Genomic DNA, 20,875 nt, shown 5'->3' with positions numbered 1-20,875 from the left:
CTGGAGAGACTACGACGGGGGTGGGGTTGCCCCAGCTTTCCCCGAGGGCAGTCTCCTATCCTCTAGCACCCCTATAAGAGGCTCGCTGGTGCACTGGGCTAACACGGTGTGTGCAAGCCTGCTTTTCCCCCATGGGAACCCTGGATGGCCAGGGGCCGCGAAGCTCTCTGTGGGGGAGAGGAGCCGACCCCACAGTTGCTCTTGGGGGCCGTGCCTGCCAAGTATCGCGGGACTTGTGCACATCGCTGGAGCAGTAGCTCCAGGAGCAGCTGGAGCGCGCTCGGTGCACACCGCCCCAGCCCGGGGAGGAGCGGGAGCGGGGAGGGAGGAGGGCTGGGGGGTGCTGGTTACGTAAATGATACTAGCCCAGTGAGAGGCCTCCAGGCTGGGGCTACGGGAGGGGGAGGGACCGCGCGAGGAGGAGGGGCTGGGAGGGAGAGGGCTGGGGTGGGAGGGGGGCGGGGGCCGGGGGCGAAGTGACCAGGCGGCGGCGGCGGCAGCTCTGCTGAGGTGACAATGTGCTAGGAGCCCTCGCTCGGTCTCCTGTGCCTCCTCGGCCTCGGCGCCCGCTCTCGCGGCGCTCCCGGAGCCCTCTAGCCCGCCGCTGCGCTATGAGGGCGCCTCTCTGGGGCTGGCCCAGGCCGGAGCCGGCTTGCTCTGCTCCAGGGGAAGTGTGAAGAGAGAGGCGCGGGCGGGAGACGGGGCTGCGCGCGGCGTTCGCGGACCGGCGCGGGTTCCAGGTGAGCGCGGGCTCGGCGCACCCGGTGTTCGGCGCGGCCGGCGGGCGCCTGCCGGGCTGGGTCAGAAGCTGAATCCCGTGCGTGGACTGCCGTTCCCTCTTCGCGGGATCCTTGGCCACGATAGCAGGTCTCCGTCTCTCTCTTGCTCCCCCTCTCTTCCTCGTAATTGTCTGGGGCGAGTCTCCTCCGGGTGGCCAGGGTGCCCGGGTGGGTGCCGCAAAGTCCTGCAGCGAGTGTCGGTCGCCGCGTCCAGCGCCCCGGGCTGGACTGGGGTAGGGGCGCCCGCGGACCCGGCGAGACTGCCTCCCGGAAGCTCGGAGCGTGCTAGCCGGCTGCTGCAGGTGCGGAGGGTGGATCGAGAGGCGCGGAACTTTCTGTCGCTACCCGCTCTCTACTCCTTTCTCCGCTACTCGCTTCAGATCCGGGGCGCTGGCCACCCTCTGCGCCCTGGTGGCGCTTGGCGGTGGGGGCAACTTTCTCCCCACCAGCTGCGGGCGGCCGGGGCTGGCTGTGCGCAGACGCTCCTGTTAGGCTTCACACCGGGGACGCACTAGAGCTTGGGTATCTTCCTCGACGGTTGTCTTCCTTCCTTTCTGCCTCTCTCTTTCGGTGCCCCTCGGCCTCATTCTCTCTGCGAGTCTCTGTCTCTGACTCAGTTTCTTTCTCTGACTTTCTCTCTGACTCTGGCTCCCCCTGCGACCTCCGGGTCTGTTTCTCTTCCATTCTTTTCCTCCTTGTATCTCTTGGGATGTCTCTCTATTCCTGTTACCCTGTCTCTTACGCTTGGCTCTCTGTCTTGGCGTGTTTTCTCTCTGCCTCTCGCTGCCTGTCTCCGTCTACCTCCTTCGTCTCTCCTGCCTTGTTCTCCGAATCCCGAGGCGCCCCGGCCAGTCGAGCACGCCCCGGCCCACCTTCTGGGCACCTCCAGGTACAGAGATCTCCCTGCTCTGAGCCAGAGGGGATGCGGGGGTTGCCCTTGTGTGGGTTTGCATGGAGCAGAGGGGCTGAGTGAAGGGCTTAAGGGCCAGTCTCCCCTGCCTGGGTCCGAGGGCCCTGTGCGGCAGAGAGCCGGAGCGCACTGAGGCTACTGGCGGTGAAAGCGGCGTGCGTCCCTCCCCTCAACCCGAAAATTGACTAAGATCAGTTGAATTTCCTGGTAGAGAGTCTACACCTCCAGCCTTTACAGGTAGCCACATAAGAGACGGTAGGCAAACACAGAGAAAGCTTTGGCATCCGGGGAAAACTAACCTCGAAAGGGTGGGAGCTTTTGTGAGGCAAAGGTGTTGCTAGCGGAGGAGAGGAGCATTGGGGACTATCTGCCATAAACTGCCATAACACTCAATCCTTGAGCCGTTTCCTTGGGAGAGGTCGCGGTCACTCTTCCTAGGAACACAGCGTGGTGATTTTATTTGCAGCGTAAAGACACTTGGCTTCCCGAGACGCCTGAAATCTCGGGTTTTTCTTTGGGCCCCCAGATCTCTACTTTTATATGAAGGCTGCCTTTGCTCAGGGTCGCTCCCCTTCCCGTGTGTGTGTGTGTGCGCGCGCGCGCGCGCGCACACGCGTGTGTGTGTGTGTGTGTGTGTGTGTGTGTGTGTGTGCGCTCGCTTCCTTGCATTCATGCCCTCTAGTGTTAAAGAAACCAGCTTGTTTGAGAACACTGAAAAGTAAGGTCAACCTACTGGTGACATATTTTGGACCTTTCACCTTCTCAGGTCATTCTCCTTGCCTTCACTCAATCTTTCCTTTTTCCTCATCGTGACTTTTGCATTGCATTATTAATTTTTCCTTTTCCCTAATCTCTACAAACTCCTTCTCTCCTTCAGAATTAGAACCTTTATGTTGAAACCCTGTTTGAGTGACTTCACAAATGGATAGATTTGGAGAATCTTCATAGCCTAGGGCAGGCTTTGAACATGAGAAATGTGCATTTCTCTGCACTGTTTGCCACAAGCTGGGATTCCACATCTCTTCCTTATGCCCCTGCCCACCTTCAACTCCAATGAGGATTTTCTCTGGCTGCTCTTGCTTGTTTAAATAAATGCTTTTAATTCTCCGTTTGTGTGATGTTCATCCCATTTCAGGGCTTAAGCCGCTTGCTTAAGTAGAGGCACTGTGTCTGAGATCAGGTTTGGGGAGGAAGAAAAGAAAGCCTTTCCAAAGGAAGTACAGTGTTGCTGGTGTAGATTAATTCTGGATGCCAGAGTGCGGAGTGGACCCGGATGCAGTTTCAGATACACAGACCTTAGCACAGTGTGGGAAAACTAGTAAATGCTTATTAAAAACTTGTTCCTTGAGTGATTAGCATGCAGCTAATTATAGGCTTTGATCACCCAGCTATGTGAATGAGCTTCATACAAGAAGTTGAATTATGCCTCTTTTTTTTTTTCTTGTTTGTTTCATTTACTTAGTGTTTTATGAATGGGAATTGAGGACTACTAGTAGAAGCCATGTTGAAACCTGAGTGCCTTTTTGGCTCATTCACTTCTTGAATTTGCCTCTCTTTGCAAGTCTTTACCTTGGCTGATGTTCTTTAACAAGTCACTGCAGAATTGAAGAAATGATTTTAGAGACTCTGATAGGTGGCATCTCTTAATCTTCCTATGAGAAAGCAAACTGGAACATGACATCATTTATTAGTGAATACTTTCTTGTGGTCTTTCACAAGTGAAAAGTTTTCTCTTTTAACATAAAGAGCAGATCTATCAGCTTGAAATATTTGGGGGCTATAAATTGATCTCTCAAACTGACTCACTTACCTTAAATAATTTATAGGCTTCCTTACTGCTTCAAATATATATGAGAGGTGTGATGCTACATACATATGAAAATTTACCAAAGTACCTGGAAATATAGTGCCTCCTGATACAAGGTACTGGTAGGAATTCAAAAGCTGCAGTATTGTTTTTTCTTTTTTTTTTTTTTCAGTGTTGTTTTTTTGATGATAGAGTAGTCACCTCTTTAAAAATTTGAGGATTTACCGTGAGTATTGTACAGGAGCGTGATCAAGGCAGTTTTGCTTTAAAAATGTTACTTATAGATGGCTTGATACTGTACCCAATGTTTTGCATTTAAAAAATAGCAAAGACACACTGTAGGTGGAAATTCTGCTGCTGGTTGAGATAGGTTCTGATTTCTTACTGATAATATTGAGACACATTTAACTTTTTAACTTCCTGTGCATTAATTTTAAGTTAAACAGTTTTGTCAGAGTGAAATACAATGTTTCATTTTGCTTATAGATTTTTAGAAGTGGTGATGGTTTCTTTCTTTCTTTCTTTCTTTCTTTCTTTCTTTCTTTCTTTCGTTCATTCAGAGGTAGTAGTTCTGACAGGAACACTTCCATGTAATAGAGATTGTACAGCTTTTTAATCTTGGCATTTTAGGGAGAGGGTGAGAGAACAAGCAATAAATGAATATTTTTATTCTTTCTGGTTGGACAAATGAAGAGAATATTGGTGTTTTGGAATAACACCAAGTAAAAGTAAAGAATATTATTGAGAATAAGGCATAAATCAAGTCCACTATGGGAAACAAATAACAATGCCACATGTCTTTGATAAGTGTTCATTGTGCTTTATGAAAATGAACAATCTCTACAGTTTTGTCCTTTATTGGTGTTATTAGACATCGTATTCTCAAGTGGCACCTCTTGCAATAAACAAGAAATTCTTGACTGTGACTTTTAATATATGACCTTCTTGGGTTTAAATTGCTATCAGTAGTAGGAACATGTACACATCTTAAATCTAATGAGGCCTAACAGGATCACTACTTTGAAATCTGAGTGACCATATGGCTAATTATAAAAGAATTTTAACTGGTTTTTGGTTCTCAATTCTTCCTTCTGCTCTTGTCATCCGAATAAACACATGCGAAACGTCAAATCAAGACTAAGTATATGCATTCATATTGACTCTGACAATCTATTTCATGGCCTTTCTTAATATCACCCCCCACATCCTCGCACGGACACATACACACTAAGTATATGTTCAAACACATAAATCACATTTAAAGATCTGGTACTGTCTGCTTTGATAAACCTGTTGTCATTTTAACAGATTAAACTTCAATTTACAATTTCTATCTTAAATCACATTATTTAAGGATGTCTGCTATTCAGTTGAAGGCATGTGTGTTTTTGAAGAGTCCAGCTTTGTATTGTGAAATTTAATACTTAGAGAATTCAAATAACTTAGTGAAAATGAATGCACACATTATTTCAGTAGTAGTTGATCATCCATTCAGGGCATTATAAACAGTTACCTTTTAGAGCAAAATATAAATCAAGTAGACTTTATTCATTTGATACTTGTTTGTCCTGGATTCAGATTTAGACCTGTGTATATGCTTTCAATGTAGTATACCATAAAAATATTTTTTAATGTATCTTTGCTTGATTACCAAGAAGTAATTACAGGTGGCTAAAGAGACCTGTGTGGTAAATGTATGTTCCAATTCCGTTGTAAATGAATTAGCTAAAATTCATTTTTAGATATGAGTTTTCTAATTTTATTTTCTTTATGTCACTCAGGAACTATTTATTTAAGCTGAAATACATAATTTTGAAAAATTTTGACTACAGATTATTAAGAGATTTCTGGGTCCTAACACCTAAAATGTTAGTTAAAATAAGGAGATGTGCCTTTCCTGTATGGGCCCAACTTCACTCAAGTGTGCACATATAGTTATTGTCCTTATGAACTCTTGGGTTCTCTCTTAATGTTTACTCTACTATAATTTTCCCGTTAACAAAAGACCTAAAGCAAGCTGCAAAATATCATCTGTTCGGGGCGCCTGGGTGGCGCAGTCGGTTAAGCCTCCGACTTCAGCCAGGTCACGATCTCGCGGTCCGTGAGTTCGAGCCCCGCGTCGGGCTCTGGGCTGATGGCTCAGAGCCTGGAGCCTGTTTCCGATTCTGTGTCTCCCTCTCTCTCTGCCCCTCCCCCTTTCATGCTCTGTCTCTCTCTGTCCCAAAAATAAATAAAAAACATTGAAAAAAAAGTTGTTCCACATTATGGGGCACCACCCACATTATGGGGCACCTGAGTGGCTTAGTTGGTTCACCATCTGACTTCAGCTCAGGTCATGATCTCACTGTTTGGCTTGTGGGTTCAAGACCTGCGCCAGGCTCTGAGCTAACAGCTCAGAGCCTGGAGCCCGCTTCAAATGCTCTGTCTCCCTCTGTCTCTCTCTGCCCCTCCCCTGCTTGTGTGTTTGTGCACATGCGCTCTCTCTCTCACAAATAAATAAACATTAAAATCTATCCCTTTGAGAGGGATGGAGAGAAAATAGTGACTGTTACCACCCTAGATATGAACATATTTGTGATTGTATAATTAGTTATGTGAGAAAAATAAAACACTGCCCATATTAAATATTCAGACTTCTTTGTATTTGTTTTTTTTTTTAGAACTGCTTACTGTTAAGATAGATGGGAACTGTCCAAGATATAGCATATCAGTGTTTTAACATGATGTGGAATTAATTAGGATTCTGTTTGATACATTAAACTACATTGATGTCACTTAAATCTTATTTAAGCTCTTGTAGAACATTATAGGAAGTGTGATTAAACTGCTAGTTGGCATTTTGGTGATCATAATACATGTGCTCAGTAGCCACTGTAAACAGAAAGAAGAATTTAAAGCAAAGCCTGAACATTCAAAATCATCCAAATTACACCTCAGAGATAGTAGTAAATGTCAATTTAATCTCTTGCCTAATATTAATTGCCTTGATATTATAAGTACAGGACCTCTTTTTTTGTTGTTGTTGTTAAAAAAAATGGATTTTGACATATGGGGAGGATTGTGTTCTGGTAGATCAGAAGCATAATAACTGACTTAATTTCTTCTTCAGATTTTTATTATATAATTAGTTTCAGATGGAAAGGATGAGAGTTATATGACTATCAAGACCCCTATGCAATAGTACCATTACTCTGATGAAAGAAAAATGGGAAAACATACTTGGGAAACAAATCTCTGTGGAGGAATAGCCATTTGATTTTACTTATGAGGGAGCTAAAAATGGTGAATTGAGTTACAAATTGAGAAAAGAGCTAAAATCTATTGGATACTTACTTTGTCCTTGTACTGTGGATACGTAAACATCTGATAGGTCTTGCCACATTTTATCCTCATAGCCACATGAGGAGTAAGTAGAATTACTGTCCCCATCGTATAAACAAGGACTCACTCACTCAAAAGCACACAGCTAATATGCTTTAGTGCCAAGGAGCCCATCAGTTCTTTTCTGTCTCTGAAGCCAGTGCACTAGTAGTTCTCAGTGTGACATTTTCACTGACTAATAAAATTTTTAAAAAATTGAGTGCCAGCCTCCATTGAACATTTTCTTTTGCATGGTAAGAATGGTTTTAAAAGTCTACTTATATCATCATCATCTTATAAAAGAGTGGGCATTTTAACACGAGCTAAGATGGCAGAACTGAATATCAAAATATAGTTCTTAAAAGAACTGTATTTAGCTTCCTGTGCATTTTTCTACATTGCACTTAATTTTCAAATTTAACAAAGACTGATGAAAATTTTATCACAGTCTGGTAATTCATTTCACCATATTCTGTAGTTGATGCTTAGGAACCTTCTTAGTCTGAACCAGTATAATATCCTATTTACCCCGTGCACCCTGTGTATACAGAGAACACAGGCCAGCATGGTAGTCATATCCATGACTTCATGAAACCTACATAGCACTTATAGCTAGCTGTTCCATTCTCTTACTAGTCACTGGCCTGGGCAATAAAATTTGGACCCGGGAAAGATGCTAACAATCGCTCTAGCCTCAGTTTACGGTGTCAATGTTTGTTGAAAGGATTAGAGAATTGGGGGTGACTTGTTCCTTCGTGGTATTTAACTGCAAATCACTGTCACTTAGCTAGTGCCAATCTGTGTCCTGGGACAAGGAATGAATGAATGCCTGGCAGAAATAAGGGAACATGTGTCAAGAATTTACTCCTCTGTCCTTCCCCTCTAACCAATGTGTTCTAGCCTTAGGGATCATTTTGTTCCTTTTTTACTTCTTTGGTGGCCTTGGTGAGGACAAAGAAGTTTTGTTTTAGGTAAGAAAGAGAAATCCAAAGCTAAACTAACTGCTTTTGTAAAACTGACTGATGCTGTTAAATGGCAAGTTTCTTTGGATAGTGACTATTGTGGCCATCAGAGAGAAAAAAAATGACGGTGGGGGTATGTGAAATGTACCTAAATTGTCCTTGTTAACAAACCAGTCTTTACATTGAAATAACTAACGAAGTTTTTGTGTGTGTGTGTTTGTTTTAATATAGATTGTCAGATCCCACTGATACAGATTCTCATTTGTCTCTGATGAGTTTACGGAATCTTTTTTTAAATACTTTTAGATGATTCTGATATACAGTGATGTTTTAGACAACTGATCTAACACCATTTTTCAGGTTAACTTATTAATTTTTACTTATTTAAAGAAGAAAGAAGTTACTTTGTTCTGGACATTATCCTAAGTGTTACATATATTAATTAATTTCATCATAACAACCCTCCAAGGTGGGTTTTATTGTACATCCATTTTACAGACAAGGAAATTGAGATACAGAAAGGCTAAGTAAGTTGTCCCAGACTAAGCTGGTAAGTGACAGGACAAGGACTATGCTATTTTGATGAAATTATTAATAAAACAACTTGCTTTATGTCACAAAATTTGAAATAGCTGAATTGAAAACGGAGCCCAGATTCCTATGTTTTGTTTCCTATTTGAGTAAGTTTTACCTTTAAAAATGAAGGAAGAAAACCTGACCAACAAGGTGGATTTTTAGAGCTGGAGACAAAATGTTTGCCTTTTAGAAGTCATGGCACTGGATTAAAAAAGACAATTATGAAGAAGACAATGGATATGGAAAAATTGGAGTAGATTTCTTCCAAGCACATTGTTGTTTCTACTTAGATACACACTGCTCCCTCCTACCCTCCCCGCCCAAATAAGAAGAAACTAACACATAGTGATGCAGGCAGAAAGAAAAAAAAAATAAATCTATAACTGAATAGGATTTCTCTACATAGACTTCAATTCATAACTGAGATCTATATCTGTAGCTAATCTAATAAGAAATAGTTTATTTTCCTGTGATACTGCTAATAATTGTTTAAATTACATTAAGAAATGTTCATATTTATGAAAGCACTGGGGAAGTCCTGCTGAAATTTCTGGATTTTTTCCCCCATGTGTTTTAAGGTTTTTTGGGGATGGAATATTTGCTAATTTGTAATCACTAGTAATCTACAAAACTGATGTATTAATCTTTGATACGATACATTTTCTCCTTGCAAGCTTTGGTTGATTTTCAGCAACTTTCTCTTGCTTACTATTTGTGTTTAATGTACTAAGACAATGTTTTAATGATTTTTCTTTAGTCTTTAAAAAAATAAATATCATTTTAGGCTGACTGAAAGTTGATTAGATTATGTAAATTATTTCAATTATATACCTTCAATAATGAGTCACTCCACCTTCCTGGATTTTTTTTTAAGGTTTATTTTTTTATTTTGAGAGAGAGAGTGTACGAGTGTGCAGGGGAGGGGCAGAGAAAGAGAGAGAATCCCAAGTAGGCTCTGCACTGACAGTGCAGGAGCTTGAACTTGGGGCTTGAACTCATGAACTGTGACATCTTGACCTGAGCCAAAATCAGAGTTGGACACTTAACAACTGAGCCACCCAGGCACCCCTGTTTTTTTTTTTTTTTTTTTTTTTTTTTAATGTTTATTTTGGGAGGGAGTGGGAGGGACAGAGAGAGAATCCCAAGTAGGCTCTGTGCTGTCAGTGCTGGCAGAGACCAATGTGGGACTTGATCTCACAAACTGAACTGTGAGATCATGATCTGAGACTAAATCAAGAGTCTAGTTAACTGACTGAGCCACCCAGGCGCCCCAGCCTGTTTTTTTTTTTTTTTTTTAAACTAAAGATCTGCACTTAAAACAATGCTGTTTTCAGAGTCTATAAATGAAAGGAAGGGTTTATGGGATTACTAACGAACCCAGTATCAAAATTCAGTACAGTTTTTTTTTCCCTTTTTCTTGCAGGAATCCATCTCTTTTTTTCTGAATCCTCAAGCCTCAATAATCTTTGATTATCTTGATAGTTCAGTCTCAAATGGGACTAAATGTCATTTGTCCTAAAAAATGTTAGAAGCCACACTGTCCCTGATTGTGGTTCAGATGTTACTCATCTCTTCTAGGTTGTCACTGTGCCTTTGTATTTTCTTAAGTAAATAATGTGTTTATTCTTTCTCAATACTCTTTCTTTTCCCTATCTTTTCCTTGTTCCTTTGTCCCCTTTCTTCTTCATGGTACGCTCTACTTTAAATGGTCTTTCTTCTATGGCTTAGTAAATCCACTTGTAGCAGGACTAGATTATTACTGCTCTTGAATAGTAAATAAAAAAAGAGCTTCTGTTCATTTCATCAGTTAGTTCTGAGTAGGTAAGAGACAGACGCGCTAGCTTCTGCATCTGGGTCATTTAGCAGGAGGCTGGGGATGCTAAATTCACATCTCATTACCTCTGTCTACTTTTAGAATTGTGTGCCTGGGCCCTGTGGTCAGTTGGCAGTTGGCCGGCCCAGGGCTCAGAGGGAATGCTGTGTTATTTGAGAGGATGCCAACTTCAGCTGCCACATGGCTTTCTCGTTTCTTGGTCAGATTTTCCTCATACATCCTCCAATATGTGTTTTCTTACTAACTCTAGGCTATTGACTTCATGTCAAAAATTTTTTATATTAATGGGTAGATTGTGATGGACAATTTTAATAATTTATATTCTATGGCTCCCACTCCCCAACTTTGGGTGGTAGTTCCCCTATCTGATAAACCTAGAGCAGACATTTTGTCATGGATTTTTTAAGAGTTTTATTGTTGTGCACTAAGTTGAGATGAATCGTAGGTAATTGGATGGTGCAGCTGAATTAACACATTGAATTGCTAGTTATGAGACACTTCATTTGCCGTTGCAGATGACAATAGGCCCATTTTGCTTCTACAATGCACAAATTCTTATTATCTATATAGAATTCTAATTCGAGTGGGATAACACGTATGCATCATTTCCATTCCTTTGTAAGGAAAAATAACCTTCACAAATGTAATATACTTGCAACTATCTTATTAAATACTTTTGAACTTTAATAAATCTCTTTTTTTTTTGAGAATGTTAATTCTCATTCTCCACAAAAAGGACAGAGTATAAGGCATTTCAAAAACATGAAATCAGTAGTATTGCTGGGTACCATAAGACCTGTGCAGATGTACAGTTTGCATTCATTTCAACAGAGCACCTTGTTTGAATCACTCAAGACAGCATTGTTGCTATCATGACTCTGGTGATATTCAGTAGTCTAATAGTTTTGTTTGTTCCGGGTTTTATTCATTTTAGATGTTTTAAGGGTAGTTTCTCTAGGTCAGTGGAATTGCTTTTCAACAAGTGATTATCCATTTGAAGAGGAAGAATGGAGACATGTCTTTATTTATTATACATCCTGTTGAAACCTCATTAATTTAAACGTTAAAGGGTCAAAAAGATATCAGACTGTTAAAAATTGGATAGAGTAAAGCAAGGCAGAGGAAACTGACTAAGATATAGGAAAGTGGCCTGAAGTTGAAGAGGGAGACACTGTGCCCTGAACAGTCCCCCAAAGGCTTGAGTTCCATGCCAAGAAAAAAGGAGAGCAGAGGTGAGACACTGAGTCTGAAACAAAATAATTAATCAACATGTATAGTTGGAATAACCAACCTTCTACTTACCAATTCTACTTCTTAGGCAAATGTCCCTATAGCACATTTTTCTCATCACCCCTCTCACTACACTCCTTAGTACAAACTAATGAAATTGCTTACATGTCTGAGGGACAATAAGGGCAACTAGGGACACATCCTAGAACCATAGGATAAAGTCCCTTTTATTTTGACACTTAGACTCTACAAGCCTAAATGATCAGCAAGTTGCTTATCCTAAAAAAAAGTCTTCTAACCAAGAAGACCCACTCAAGTACAGAAGACTCAGTATTTTCTGTTCCCTCATTCTTTTTCTTTAAATTTTTACTGTTTATTTGAGAGAGAGAGAGAGAGAGAGAGAGAGAGAGAAAGGAAGGAAGGAAGGAAGGAAGGAAGGAAGGAAGGAAGGAAGGAAGGAAGGGATGAAGGGGCAGAGAGAGACAAAGACACAGAATCCAAAGCAGGCTCCAGGTTCTGAGCTGTCAGCACAGAGCTGGATGCGGGGCTTGGACCCATGAGTGGTGAGATCATGACCTGAGCCAGAGTTGGACACTCAGCTGACTGAGCCACCCAGGAGCCCTGTTCATTCTTAAATATAAAATAGCAACCATGGATTACCAGACATTTAAAAAATAATGTAAGAAAAAAAATACTAAGAAAAGTCTGCAACATGAAAAGAGAGACCAAGATAATTGAAAAACCACTAACAGTAAAATGACCTTGTAGGGAACAGAGAATTAAAAGATCATAAGAAAGGCAAAAACGTTAAAATCCTTGAAGAGCTCTAGCCACACCCTCAAAAATGGGGGAATATCAAGAATAAATATCAAGAATATCAAGAATAAATCAGGCAAATTTAGATGGTCAAGGATTTGAGAGACAAGCAAAAGCTAGGGCAAGGTTGAATGAGAAGTTTCATCACCTCCACAAGGCCACTCCTTTAAGACAGAGAGGTAGCTGTTTCACCTCATACATATAAAAAGAGAATCAAGGAAAATGAGGAAACAGAGAAATATGTTCCAAACAAAACAATAAGGGAAAACCTCAGAAAAAGATCTTAATGATATGGAGATAAGCAATTTACCTGATAAAGAATTCAAGTTAGGTGCGCCTGAGTGGCTCAGTCGGTTAAGTATCCCAACTTCAGCTCAGGTCATGATCTCACGGTTCGTGAGTTTGAGCCCCGTGTCAGGATCTGGGCTGACACCTCAGAGTCTGGAGCCCACTTCAGATTCTGTGTCTCCCTCTGTCTACCCCTCCGCTGCTTGCACTCTGTCTCTCACATTGTCTTAAAAATAAATAAAACATTTAAAAAAAAAGAATTCAAATTAATGATCATATAGATGCTTACTGAGCTCTGGAGAAGAATGGATGAACACAGAACATCAACAAGAAGGTAGAAAATACAAGATAGTACCAAATAAAAGTCACAGAGCTGAAGAATACAGTAACTGAACTGAAAAATATACTAGATGCATTCAGTAGCAGACTGGTAAAGCAGAACAAATCAATGAACTGGAAGTAAAGATAATAGAACTCACCCAGACAAAGCAGCAAAAAGAAAAAAAAAAGAAAAGAAAGATAACTTAATGGACCTGTGGGATAACAGCAAGTGGAATAGCATTTGCTTTTTAGGGGTCCCAGAAGTAGAAGAGAGAAAGGAGTAGTAAACTTATTGGAAGATAATGGTTGAAAACTTTCCTAATCTAGGCAAGGAAAGAGATATCCACATTCAAGAAGCCCAGAGAATTCCAAATAAAATCCAAAGAAATCCACACTAAGGTACATTGTGAAGACATCAAAAATTAAAGAGAGAATATTAACAGCACCAAGAATTAAACAAATTATTACATACAAGGGAACCCCCATAGGAGTATCAACAGATTTCTCAACAGAAATTTTGTAAGCCAGAAGGGAGTAGCATGACATATTCAAAGTCCTGAAGGAAAAAAAACAAAAACAAAAACAAAAAAACTTCCAACCAAGAATATTCTACTTGGCAAGATTATCATTCAGAACTGAAGGAGAGCTAAAGAGTTCTCCAGAGGAGCAAAAGTCATAGGAGTTCATCACTGCTAAATCAACAGATTTAAGCTGAAAACAGATGGCACTAATTAACAATAAGAAAACATAAGAAAGTAAAAATCTCACTGGAAAATATAAATATATATGAAAGGTAGTGGATCAGATACTTTTACAAAACTGGTATGAATGTTAAAAGAAAAAAATAGTAAAATTAACTAAAGCCACAATAATTAGTTAAGGGATACGTAAAATACAGAGATGTAAGTGTAATATCAAAACATAAAATGTGCAGGGGGAGTAAAAATGTAGCTTTGGAATGTGTTTAAATTTCACTTGACATTAAATTAAAATAGTCTATTATTTACAGAAGATGATATATGTTAACCCATTGGTAACCACAAAACAAGAACTTATAGTAAATACACAAAAGAAAATGCAAAAGGAAAACTAAACATAAGCTAAGGAATCATCAAGCCACAAAAGAGGAGAGAAAAAGAGACTAAATTATCCAATTAAGAGACAGAATAATTAAAAACAACACCAGTCTATATGCTGCTTACAAGAGACTCACTTCAGAAGTAAATACACACAAAGACTGAAAGTGAAGGGATCAGAAAGATATTCCCTGCAAATGTAAACAAAAAGAAACCCTTATCAGATAAATTAGACTTAAAACATTCTATAATAAAAGACAAAGGGGGCATTGCATAATGATAAAGGGGTCAATCCAGCAAGAAGATATATTTTTGGAAACATAACGGTCTTCCAAGAATGAAACTTGAGAAAATAGAAAATCTGAGTAGACAAATCACTAATAAGAAGATTTTGAATAGTAATGAAAACCTCCCAAATATGAAAAATCCAAGACCAGACTGCCTCAGTGGTGAATTCTACCATTCAGAGACTTAGTACCTATCCTTCTCAAACTCTTCCAAGTAACTCAAGAGAAAGAAAAGCTTCCAAACTCATTTTACCAGGCCAACATTACCTTGATACCAAAACCAGACAAGGACATCATAAAAAAAGAAAATTAGAGGCCAATATTCCTGATGAGCATAGATGCAAAAATCCTCAATGAAATATTAGGCAATCAAATTCAGCAATACATTAAAATTATCATATCCCATGATCAAATAGGATGTATTTCAGGTATGCAAGGATGGCTCAACATCCATAGTCCATCAAAATGATACACCATGTTAACAAAATGAAAGCAAAATACTATACAATCATCTCAACAGATGCAGAAAAAACATTTGATAAATCTCAGGATTCATTTATGATAGAGACTCTCAACAAAGTGAGTCTAGAGGGAACATTTCTCAACATAATAAAGGGCGTATATGACAAACCCACAGCTAATATCATACTCAACTATGGAAATCTGAAAGCTCTTCCTTTAAGGTCAGGAACAAGACAAGGATGCCCAGTCTCTCCACTTTTATTCAACACGGTAGTGAAAACCCTAGCCAGAGAAATTAGGAAGAAGATGCATCCAAGTTGGAAAGGAATTCGTCAAACTGTTACTATTTGTAGATGATATGGTATTATATATGGAAAATCCTAAAGGCTCCACCTAAAATAGCCTTTTAGAGCTAATAAATTAATTCAGTAGAATTGCAGGAATGAAAATCAGTATACAAAAATCTGTTATGTACACTAATCACGAATTATCAGAATGAGAAATCAGGAAAACAGTCCCTCTTACACTCATTGGTAACAGATTGGTGTTTGCCAGAGGAGAGGGGGATTGAGGAAGTCAAATGGGTGCAGGAGGTCAAGAAAGTACAAACTTCCAGTTAGAAAGAATAAATTGCCTTGGAGTAAATTCAATGAAGGAGGTGCATGAAAAGTATGTAAGTATAAAAGAAACTGAAGAACACACAAATAAATGGAAAGGTATTCTGTGCTCACATATTGGAAGAAATGCTATTAAATTAATATTAAAATGACCATACTACCAAAAGCAATATAGATTTAATGCAATCCCTATCAAAATGCAATGGCTTTTTTTTTTGAAACTTGAACAAATAATTCCAAAATCTATATAGAAGCACAGAAAATTCTGACTGGCCAAAAACAATCTTGATAAAGAGAAAAAGAGCCAGAGGTATCATACTCCCTGATTTCAAAATATTCTATAAAGCTGTGTAATCAAAATAGCATGATGCTAGCTTAAAAACATACACACAGATCAGTGGAACAGAATAGAAAACCTAGAAATAAATCCACCTATTTTTGGTCAATTAATTTTTGATAAAATGGATAAGAATATACAGTAGGGATAGCACACTCTTTTTAATAAATGATGTTGGGAAAACTGGATAGATATATGCATTAGAATGAAACTGGATTACTATCTTTTTTTTTTTAAAGTAGGCTTCAAGTCCAGTGCAGAACCTGATGTAGGGCTTAAACTTATAACCCTGAGATCAAGACCTGAGCTGAAATCAAGAGTTAGATGATTAACCAGCTGAGCCACACAGGTGCCTCATTATCTTATACCATGTACAAAAATAAACTCAAAACGGATTAAAGTCTTTAATATAAGATCTGAAGCCATAAAACTTGAGGAAGAAAATATGGACAATAAGCTTCTTGACATTGGCTTTAGCAATCTCTTTTTGGGTCTGACTCCAAAGGCAAGGGAAACGAATGCAAAAATAAACATATGGGACTATATCAAACTAAAAAGCTTCTGCACAGTTAAGGAAAGAAGCTACAAAACAAAAAGGCAACTTACTGAGTGGGAGAAGTTATTTGGAAATCCTATATCTGTTAAGGAGCTAATATTTAAAAAATATAAAGAACTTAAAACTCAATAACAAAAACAATCTGATTTAAAAATTGGCAGAGGATCTGAATAGCCATTTTTCCGAAGAAGATGACTGCAAGCACATGGAAAGATGCTTGACATCGCTATTCATGAGGGAAATGCAAATCAGAATCATACTGAGATATCATCTTACACCTGTCAGAGTGGCTATTCTCAAAAAGATAAGAAATATCAAATGTTGGTGAGAATGTGGAGAAAAGGGAACACTTGTGCACTGTTGGTGGGCAAGTAAGTTGTGCAGCTACTATGGAAAGCAATATAGAGGATTTCAAAATATTAAAAATAGAAATGCCATTTGATCTAGCAATTCCACTCCCAGGTATTTATCCAAAGAAAAAAAACCCCACTAATTTGAAAAGATACATGCACTGCTATTTTTATTGCTGTATAATTTACGATAGCCTAAATATGGATGTGGAAACAGGCTAAGTGGCTCTTGATGGATGAATGGATGAAAAAGATGTGTATGTATGTACACATATATACATACATATATACATATATATACATACATACATACACAGTAGAATACTACTCAGACATAACAAAAAGTGAAATCTTGCCATTTGAACCAACCTGGATGGACCTTGAGGGTATTCTGTTACGTAAGTCAGAGAAAGACAAATACCACATAATTTCACTTATATATGGAATCTAAGAAACAAAACAACAAAATCCAGTCTTGTAGGTATAGAGAACAGATTGGTGGTTGCCAGAGGAGAAGGGGATTGAGGAAGCAGGAGGTCAAGAAAGTACAAACTTCCAGTTAGAAAATAAATAAATCCCTATCAAAATTATTATATTATATTATATTATATTATATTTATTATATTATGTACAACATGGGGAATATAGTCAATATTGCGTTAACTTTGGCAGGTGACGGTTGGTAACTAGACTTATCGTGGTCATCATTTCACAATGTATACAAATGTTGAATCCCTATGTTGTACACCTGAAACCAGAATAATTTGCATATCAATTATATCTCAATAAAAACAAGAATTAATAGATAATTCTCAGATTTCTGAAGAAAGATGATTTGCAACTTAAATTCCATATCTGCTCAAAATGTCAATCAAGTGCAAGGGTAGCATAAAGTAATATTTAGACCTACAAAGACTAAATTTATTTTCCACAAATATTAACCTTTCTCACAAAGTTACTTGAAGTCCAATTCCAGCAATGTCTAATTAAGAGAAAAGACATGGCATGCTAGCTATGAAGTAATCCTGAAAGGCAAACAGCTTAGGTTGCTCCAGTCTGGTATAGGATTAGTGTAAAAAATGGAGTGCTTAGGTCAGTGAGAGTCTCTCTGACAAAAGGAGGCATTATAAAATGTTTATTGTTCAAGATGTATTTGGAAAGAAAAGAAAAATCATGCCAGGGGAAAAAATAAAGGTAGTATCTCCAGGAAGAAGAAAAGGATAGGCAAGAAAGGAAAATAATCCTACAACTTTTACAGGGGTGCCTGGGTGGCTCAGTCAGTTGAGGATCCAACTTCGGGTCAGGTCATGATCTCGCGGTTTATGGGTTCGAGCCCCATGTCAGGCTCTGTGTTGATAGCTGGCAGCCTGGAGTGTGCTTCAGATACTGTATCTCCCTTTCTCTCTGCCCCTCGCCTGCTCACACTCTGTCTCTCTCTCTTTCAAAAATAAATAAACATTAAAAAAAGTTTAAAAAAAATCCTAGAACTTTAGTTAGCTCTTAAATGAACATAGTTTTATGTTAATTAAATATAAATGGTGTTTACTCGTTCTAAATTTTTAGTATCAATATTTAGATGAAATGTAGAAGATAATCAGGACTACAGAACAGAATGCAAATATTATCAGCAATGATAATGTTACAGTACACATGAAAATGGTGGGGGCTGGGCATTTGGTATGGGGTTTGGAGAAAGCAGCAGGAAATAATAGGGATTGGAAGATTAGCCTAATACCAACTGGGGTGAAGAGACAGTCTACAGTTGATGACAAGAAATAGCAGTGACGGTGTATTCTTTAAAGTTAGAAAGAAAACCAAGAGGAGGAAGAATGAATATATTAGGAGGAGGAGTACAGAGAAGTGGGGAATGTGGCATGTGAGATAATTTAGATAATGTCCAAAACACTTCAGATACATTTGTTTAGTTAAAGTATGCTTTGATTTGATTTTTTAAAAATGTGGCTGCTTTTGGGGCGCCTGGGTGGCTCAGTGGTTAAGCATCCAACTTCAGCTCAGGTCGTCACCTTCACAGGTCATGAGCCAGAAGACCGCTCCGTGGTGACAGCTCAGAGCCTGGAACCCGCTTCAGATTCTGGGTCTCCCTCTCTCTCTGCCCCTCCCCCCACTCGCACTGTCTCTCTCTCTCTCCTTCAAAAATAAATACACATTAAAAATAATTAAAAAAAAATAAAAATGTGGCTACTTTTAAATGGTTACATACTCTCAGATTTCTACAAATTCCAGTTACTTTCTTCTGTTAAATCACCCTGGTTCATAGAGACAGTCAATCTTTTTATAAAGTCTGGACAAATTTAAGAGTTCTGTTGTAGAAGTAATAAGCAATTAATTATGGTTCCCACGGGGGAGAGGAACTGGTTGGGCTTGAGGGAGGGGGCTGCACTATATAAAGAAATAGAAATACCGAACTGAACACTAGCACAGTAGCATTCATCCCTTACGGAATTGGAAAGATCACGGGGCTAAGAGAAGAACTGGATTCTAGTGTGGATAAAATCCATTCATAAGTCTGTAGCATGTCATTTCACTTTTCTGCAGTTCAGTTTCCTTCTCTTTAAATAAAGCAACTGGTATGAGCAAATACCTGGTATCACTCTATATTCTAGTGTGTATTTTTTTACAAAGATAGGCCTATTATTTTCTTGGAGAATGAAATGAATTTTTCTAGGTATGATAGTTCTTAAGACTGACTCAGGCTTCTTGCTTGCTCTAGCTCTTTATTAAAGGTGTAATTGCCTTTTCACCAGTGGTCCTCATTCTCCTTTAACTTTAGTTTTTACCTTGTGTCTGACTGAATTGATCACTGAAATCAGAATCATACTCTTTTATACAGTTTTGTTAATCTGGAATAATCACTCCCTAGATAGAGTTGTTTCGATAGCATTTTTATTTCATTATGCAACAATTTATTTTCTTATAATTAAAACATATATATATTTTTGCTGATGTAAAGATGCAGAGCATTACCAGAAGCTTCTGTAAAAGATCTTATCTTCATTCCACCTCTGTTTTCCTGACAAAAGGAAATATTTTAGTGACACTAAGCAATAATTTTAAACAACTTTTTGTAGTGGTTTCCAGATATAGATGGTAAATTTTATAGCCCTCTGTGTCATTAAATTATACCAGTTACTGTGATTACCTAATGTGTCTTCAGACTCACAGAACTGATAGATGAAGGATGGGCATTTCACTGTTACACAGATGTGAGAATATTGCCCTCTTAGATTGGCAGCTGCTCTTGAATTTCTCCCTGCATCTTATCATTTGGCTAACATTTTAGTTTCATAGCTAACCAGAAATAGTTGCTGTAAATAAAGTTGTTAGCTATTCCTAATGAATGTGAGAACACAGATGCGTTTCACAAGAAATTGCTAACCTGCTAGTTGTTGGAAGAATTGTGTATGTGTGTGTGTGTGTGTGTGTGATATGTGTGTGCATGTGCGTATGTGTATATGTGTGTGTGCTTTAGCATCTTCAGACTATGAACATCAGTTCAGCAAACCAAAAGAAAATTTGTAGTAGTGAGAGAGACAGATAGAGTCGGAGAGAAAGTTTCCTAGTTTTCCTCCATAGCTTGGAACATAGGTAACACAAAAATGTACTGTGGAAAATTAAGAAAAAAAAACCCTTACTTTTAATTGATATGTTAAAATCTAGTATTTTTATGGTATGGAAGGATAGGGGATTCTGAAGTGAGAAAAGTCAAATTAACCAGGAGACATTCTTTAAAGCTGCGAATATCTGGTTTCTGTGGACATCTTGTGATTACAATCTCCTTTTACCATTTTCTGAGTGATCTGGTTTTTGAACAGTGACATAGGTGCAGTGAGAGCTGCTTTGTCCTGTTACATCACTTAGTTTGATGAATCAAGGGTCTGTTAAATTCCCTTTTAAAGGTAATGTTCTTGGCAATTCATTAGAACATTTAAGTATGTGAACTAGCCCTTGATTGGAAGGTAGAAAAAATGTAGACATTCAAGTTTGGAGGAGGCAATGAAACTTGGTTGGGTTAAAGGCACAAGTCTGTGGGGCTTGCATAAATACAGTTCAAAAACTATGACTCATCCAATTACTAACAGAATGGCAAATGACAGTTACATAGCCTCTATGGAATTTAGTTACCTGATCTTAAAAATTACAGTAATAGAAATAATAGCTAACACTAATATAACCTAGGTCTCTAATTGGACATGAGGTTCTCTTTTAAGATCTTTTCATAGGATTAGCTCACTTTATTTTCACAATAGTAAGAGCTAGATATTTATTTTCACCCACCTAAGTATTTT

At 38.9% G+C, this 20,875-nt stretch overlaps 1 protein-coding gene across 4 annotated transcripts in view; it reads left to right on the top strand.

The window, feature by feature from the left end:
• The first annotated feature begins 628 nt into the window (after positions 1 to 628).
• GALNT13 (polypeptide N-acetylgalactosaminyltransferase 13) overlaps positions 629 to 20,875 on the top strand; it is a 540,913-nt gene continuing 520,666 nt past the window's right edge. For 3 of the 4 annotated variants that reach the window (XM_019456666.2, XM_019456658.2, XM_019456645.2), the window contains exon 1: positions 754 to 867. The gene's annotated coding sequence lies outside the window, so the exon portion shown is untranslated. The other variant, XM_019456651.2, reaches the window with a different exon arrangement.

This window comes from Panthera pardus, unplaced genomic scaffold (assembly GCF_024362965.1).
Source record: "Panthera pardus isolate Hobbes unplaced genomic scaffold, ASM2436296v1 HiC_scaffold_10, whole genome shotgun sequence".
Taxonomy (NCBI): domain Eukaryota; kingdom Metazoa; phylum Chordata; class Mammalia; order Carnivora; family Felidae; genus Panthera; species Panthera pardus.
Note: the sequence above shows the minus strand (reverse complement) of the source record. Positions and strands in the feature narration are given on the sequence as shown.